Below are 6,009 nucleotides of genomic sequence, written 5' to 3' on the forward strand. Positions count from 1 at the left end.
CTCTATATTCCTTTTAAACTCTAAATCCCATGATGATAGAAGATGATCCAGGCCTGGGTACACAGGGGAGATCAGGGGAAGACTAAATAACTGATTAGATAGGAATTCATTCATCCATGAATAATCAAGAGAAGACCTATCACTGCTCTCCCTTAGACCTATAAAGCACCTTACTATCCATCTTCCCACCAACCACAGGAAAGTCTGGTCTACATCTCCAGAAACAAGGAACCGTTGGGTTGGTTCATCCTGCTCAAAAAGGTCCCAACAACAGCTAAAAGTGAGGCCACCAGAACATGGGACAAAGCTAAGAATGTGGATGGAAAATCAGGATTAATAAGTAGATAATAAACAGAACAATCACCTATGCACCAGCATAGGTGATTGTTCCATGAAGAATAGCAAGAATTGTGTGCAGCTAAAATCAACAACAGTTGTGGGGCAGCTAGGTGTGCAGCACTGGCCCTCAAGTCAGGAGGACCTGAGTTCAAATCTAAGCTTAGACACTTACTAGCTGTGTGACCCTGGACAAGTCATTTAACCCCTGATTGCCTTAAAAAAAAGGATAGCTAGATGGTGGTTGATATCAAAAAGAAAACCTCTATGGATGCTTGACCTCAATAAAACTCGGATGAATAGAGGAAAGTCTATAGGGTTACCTAGTACTGAATGCATAATTAACATCAAAAATATCTCAAAATGCAAAAGAACATGTATGGGGTACCTATTACTGGATTAATGATTAGCATTACCTTAAAAGGTAAAAGAACATCTATTGGGGGACCTAGTACTGGATGGGTGGTTGGTATCAAGAAGGTCTGGATGGGTGTTTGGTAGGCAGTTGGCATCTGTGGGAGACCCAGCCAGAGAACACCTATATAAGCAAAGGGCTACCAGGTCAGCTCTTTTCCTCAAACCCTGAGCCCTATATTTCTATGGTCCAGTGAGTAGAGTGTTGAACCTGGAGTCAGGAAAATCTAAGTTCAAAATCTACTTCAGAAGCCTCCAAGCTACATGATCCTGGAAGACACATTTAAACTTCTCCCAACCTCAGTTTTCCCATCTTTAAAATGAGGGTAATAACAGCACCTTTCTCCACAGGGTCATTTTTTTAGGATTTTTTTTTTTGCAAGGCAATGGGTTTAAGTGGCTTGCCCAAGGCCACACAGCTAGGTAATTATTAAATGTCTGAAGCTGGATTTGAACTCAGGTACTCCTGACTCCAGGGTCAGTGCTCTATCCACTGCACCACCTAGCCACCCCCACAGGGTCATTTTGAGGTTCAAAAAAGATACTAATATATGAAGAGTGCTTTATGAATCATAAAATAAGTTCGTTATTGTTATCTGAACCTAAATCTCTATTTCACAGACATGTTTGCACATTCTCATACAGAGAAGGACTCACCTGCTGGCTGGTGACCATGACAATGAGTAGGCCTAGAGAAATTCTAAAAAATCCTTCCAACTCAACAAATGCTTTTAACTCAATTGCTTAGACTGGTCCAGGGAGATTATTCTTTTCTCTGTAAGATTTGATTCAATTAATTAATTTGGAAATATCAGCCCAGCCAGGGAAGCAAAGAAAAACAGAGATAAATCCTTTCCATTGCTGTGCTTCATCTCTTAAAGGCAATTAACTCTTCGTTATTAGCTTTTAATTAGGGAATAATAATGGCCCCATTAATACACTTTATTATACTTGTCACCAGACAGCTGTTCCAAACAGATTTTATTATCAGATTTTGGCGGCTCTTTGTCTATGATGCTCCCTCAAACTTCAGTTGGTGCCCGGGTGAGTTCCATGGAACCTCCACTACAGTGAAGGAACCATGCTGAGTCATCCATCAACTCTCATGTCTGATCTGGGGACCCTCCACCCCTCCCTCGTCCATCCCCCAGGCGCCTCAAAGACAGAGATCCAGTTTCTGGCAGAGTTGAGGCACTGGAAAGAGAAGTCTGGGTTTGAATTCTATCTCTGCTCCTCACTGTCAAAATGAAGGAATTTAACTAGCTGGTCTCAAAGGTTCAAAACTCTAGAATCTATATATTTACTTATTTGGGAGCTGGGAAGGAAAGGGAGTAGTTCATCCACCCCAAGGACTGCTGAGGCATGAGGCATTCGAGGAGAACCCATTGGCAGAGGCACAGATGGAAATGCTGCAAACAGGAAGCCTTCCAGATGTTTCATTTCTCCAAGGAATGAGAAAAAGGATCACGAGAACTGGAAGGACTTTCTGTCCCTCCTAATGTTGTTGTTGTTCAGTTGTGTCCAACTCTTCATGATCCCATTTAGGGTTTTCTTGGCAAAGACACTGCAGTGGTTTGCCATTTCCTTCGCCAGCCCATTTTCCAGATGAAGAAACTGAGGCAAACAGGATTAAACGACTTGCTTAAGGTCATACAGCTAGTAAATATTTGAGGCTGAATTTGAATTCAAATCTTCCCATTCCAAGCCCCAAACTATCCACTGCACCCCCTAGCAGCACTGACATTTCTTATAATTCACATTTAAAGATGTAGTTCAACTTGGAAAATGAGGTTTTGCCAGGCTGTTTATACATACTTTCTCACAGGACTCATTTATTAGCTCAGGAGGTAAATAATCCAGGGATTATTCCCCCCCCTTTTAAAGATTAGGAAACTGAGACTCAAAAGGGAGACAGTGACTTTTTTAAGGTCACAGAGTTAAGCCAGGATTCAAATTCATCTTATTAAATCTTGGGGCCTCTTCATCCGGATAGTCAATAAACATTTACATATATATATATATATATTATTTACATACATATATTTATATAAACTATGGATACCAAGAGCAGCTATGTAACACCATGGATAGAGTACCTACTGGGCCTGGAGTCAAGAAGACTCAACTTACTAGATGTGTGACCTTGGGCAAATCACTTAACCCTGGTTGTCTCAGTTTCCTCATCTGAAAAAATGAGCTGGAGAAAGAAATGACAAATCACTCCAGAATCTGTGCCAAGAAAACCTCAAATGAGGTCATGGAGAGTCAGACATGACTGGAACTCAACAACAGCCAACAAAATATCTAAGCACTCAGGATACAAATATAAAAAAAGAAAGTAAATCCCTGCCCTCAAGTAGCTTATAGTCTAATAGGGAAGGCACTCCACAGAACGAAGCTGGAAATGGGGGCAGGGGTGGGAAGAAGGGAAGGAGTGCCCCCTGATAAAGAGGCACGATGGTGAGGGTCAAAGGAGCACAGTCAGGTGGGAAATGAAGAGAAGGCAGAGGATGAGGGACGAGTACCAAAGTCCAGCTTATCTATCTTCCACATTCTCTTTTCTATGTTCTCCTCCTCCTCCTCCTCTTCCTCCTCCTTCTCTCTTCTCTATTCTTCCTATCTATTACAATAGGAGCATAGTTCTAGAGCTGGAAGGGATGTCAGAAACCACTTGGTCCAATCCCTTCATTTTACAAATGAGAAAACTGAGGCTCAGAGATGTTAAGTAACTTGCCCAAAGCCATACAGGTAGGAAGTCTCAGAGGTGGAAATCTCTAAGAACATACACACACACACACACACACACACACACACACACACACACAAATGGATATAGAAACTCATTTTACTAAGTAGGGAAATAGAAGGAAAGTGGGAAATGTAAAAGGGGAATAAAAGAAAGTACAGATTAAGTGAGGGAGGTAACATTAAGTCTTGAGCTAAGAAAGTGTAACCAAGGAGTGTAGATTTTGAAAAAAGACTAAAGAAACAAGATAAGATATTGAACTGGTTCCAAGTAAGAGAACTGAGTCAAAAGAACAGAAAAGTATTACACCAAGCCTTCTTTTGTACTACCATATCCTTCTAACGAAGGAGCAGAAGGAGCAGGAGGTGCTCAGCTCTTCTCCAAGCTCACTTCCAGGATCTACTGCTTTTGTCAGTCATAATCCTGAAACAAGATGCTGAAGTCAACAGATTTACGCACATTGGCTGCCTGGTGACCAGGGCTGCATTCAACTCAGGTAGAGTAGATATTGTGGCCATCGGTGACCCCTTCATTGACCTCAGCTACATGGTTTATATGTTTCAATATGATTCCATTCATGGCAAGTTCAAGGACACTGTCAAGGCTGAGAATGGAAAGCTGGTGAAAAGTCATTAATCATCTTCCAGGAGCAAAATCCCACCAATATTAAATGGCGGATGCTGGAGCCAAGTATGTTGTAGAATTCACTGGTGTCTTTACCATCATGGAAGAAGCTGGGGCTCACTTGAAGGACAGAGTCATGCTAGCCATTATCTCTGTTCCTCCTACTAATGCTCCAATGTTCATGATGGCAGTGAACCATGAGAAATATGATAATTCCCTTAATATTGGAAATAATGGCTCCTGCACTACCAACTGCTTGGCTCCCTTGGCCAAGGTAATTCATGATAATTTTAGCATTGTGGAGGGACTCATGGCTACAGTGCATGCCATTATTGCTACCCAGAAGACAGTGGATGGTCCCTTTGGCAAGCTGTGGCGTGATGGGAGTAGTGCTGCCCAAAACATTATGCCTGCTTCCACTGGAGATGCTAAGGCTATAGGCAAAATCATCCCTGAGCTGAATGGAAGCTCAGAGGCATGGCCTTCTATGTTCCTATTTTCAAAGTATCTGTTGTGGATCTGACCTGCCACATGATGAGGAGAAACCTTCCCAATGTGATGATACCAAGAGAGTGAAGAGGCAAACATCAGATGCACCTCTGAAGGGCATCTTGGGCTACACGATGGGCCAGGTTGTATCCTGTGGTTTTAACAGTTCTCCCTTTGATGCTGGTACTGGTATTGTCTTCAACAACCACTTTGTCAACTCATTTCCTAATATGACAATGAGTATTGGTAGAGCAATCATGTAGTCAACCTCATGGTCTATATGGCTTCCAAGGAATAAAGTGGAAAGCCATGGATGAATCTTCATTCCCAGTCAAAAAAGGAGTTCTACCACTGGGGAGTCCACATCTCTAACATGGGTTGCTCTACTAGGGATCCAGGGCCCCATTTAAATCCTTGTCCCAAAGCACCCCTGAAGTAGGGGAGAGGTGCACTTTATCGTGCACCATCAATAAAATCACCATATGAAAAGGGGGAGGAAGAAACAAAGAGAAGGAAAAGTATAAGAGACTAGGATAAGACTAACAATTAACAATCATAATAACTCTGAATGTGAGTGGAATGAACTCATCATAAAATGGAAGCAGATAGCAGAATGCATTAGAAATCAGAATCCAACAATATATGATTCACAAGAAAAACAATTAAAACAGAAAGATGCATATAGTTAAAAATAAAAAGATGGAGCAATAATGGCAAACATTGTAGTCATGAGTCCTTCCAAAATGCTGAAGTTGTCCTAAATGACCTTGGCCAAGGGGGCCAAGTGGTTGGTAGGCATTACTGCCAATCTGAAAATTAAAGTTAAAATAAAAGGAGTTAAAATAAAAAGGATGCTTCAGTCGAAGTAGAAAAGGTATGATCTCAGACAAAACAACAGCAAAAATAGATTTAATTAAGAAAGAAAAGCAGGAAAACCATATTGTGCTTAAAGATACAATAGATAATAATTTATTTTGTATTGATATATTATATCTATACTAAATATATATGTACCAATGGCATAACATCTAAATCCTTAAAGGAAAAGTTAAATGAACTACAGGAGAAATAGACAAATGATAGTGGAGGATCTCAATTTACTCCTCTCAGCCTAGATAAATTTAAGGAGGGAGGGAAGGAGAGAGAGGGAGAGAGAGAGAGAGAGAGAGAGAGAGAGAGAGAGAGAGAGAGAGAGAGAGAAGATCATTGGGAAGAGTAAAGGCAGTTGAGTCATGAGACTGGAAACCAGCTTACAGAAGGTTTAGAAGGGAGTAAGAAGAGAGACACCAAATTAAGGCAGTTTAGAGTTGTAAGACTTTGCTTTTGAAATTGGGTGTTTCTCCAGTTGGAAGTACAAGGCTGATTCCAATATTGATCAGCAAGGAAGCTTTAACCTGCTT

General features: G+C 41.1%; 1 pseudogene; it reads left to right on the top strand.

Annotated features, from left to right (window-relative positions):
* The first annotated feature begins 3,207 nt into the window (after window positions 1-3,207).
* LOC141499477 (glyceraldehyde-3-phosphate dehydrogenase-like) lies at window positions 3,208-4,872 on the top strand (annotated as a pseudogene).
* The last annotated feature ends 1,137 nt before the right edge of the window (window positions 4,873-6,009 follow it).

The sequence above is a fragment of the Macrotis lagotis genome, chromosome X (genome assembly GCF_037893015.1).
Source record: "Macrotis lagotis isolate mMagLag1 chromosome X, bilby.v1.9.chrom.fasta, whole genome shotgun sequence".
Classification (NCBI taxonomy): domain Eukaryota; kingdom Metazoa; phylum Chordata; class Mammalia; order Peramelemorphia; family Peramelidae; genus Macrotis; species Macrotis lagotis.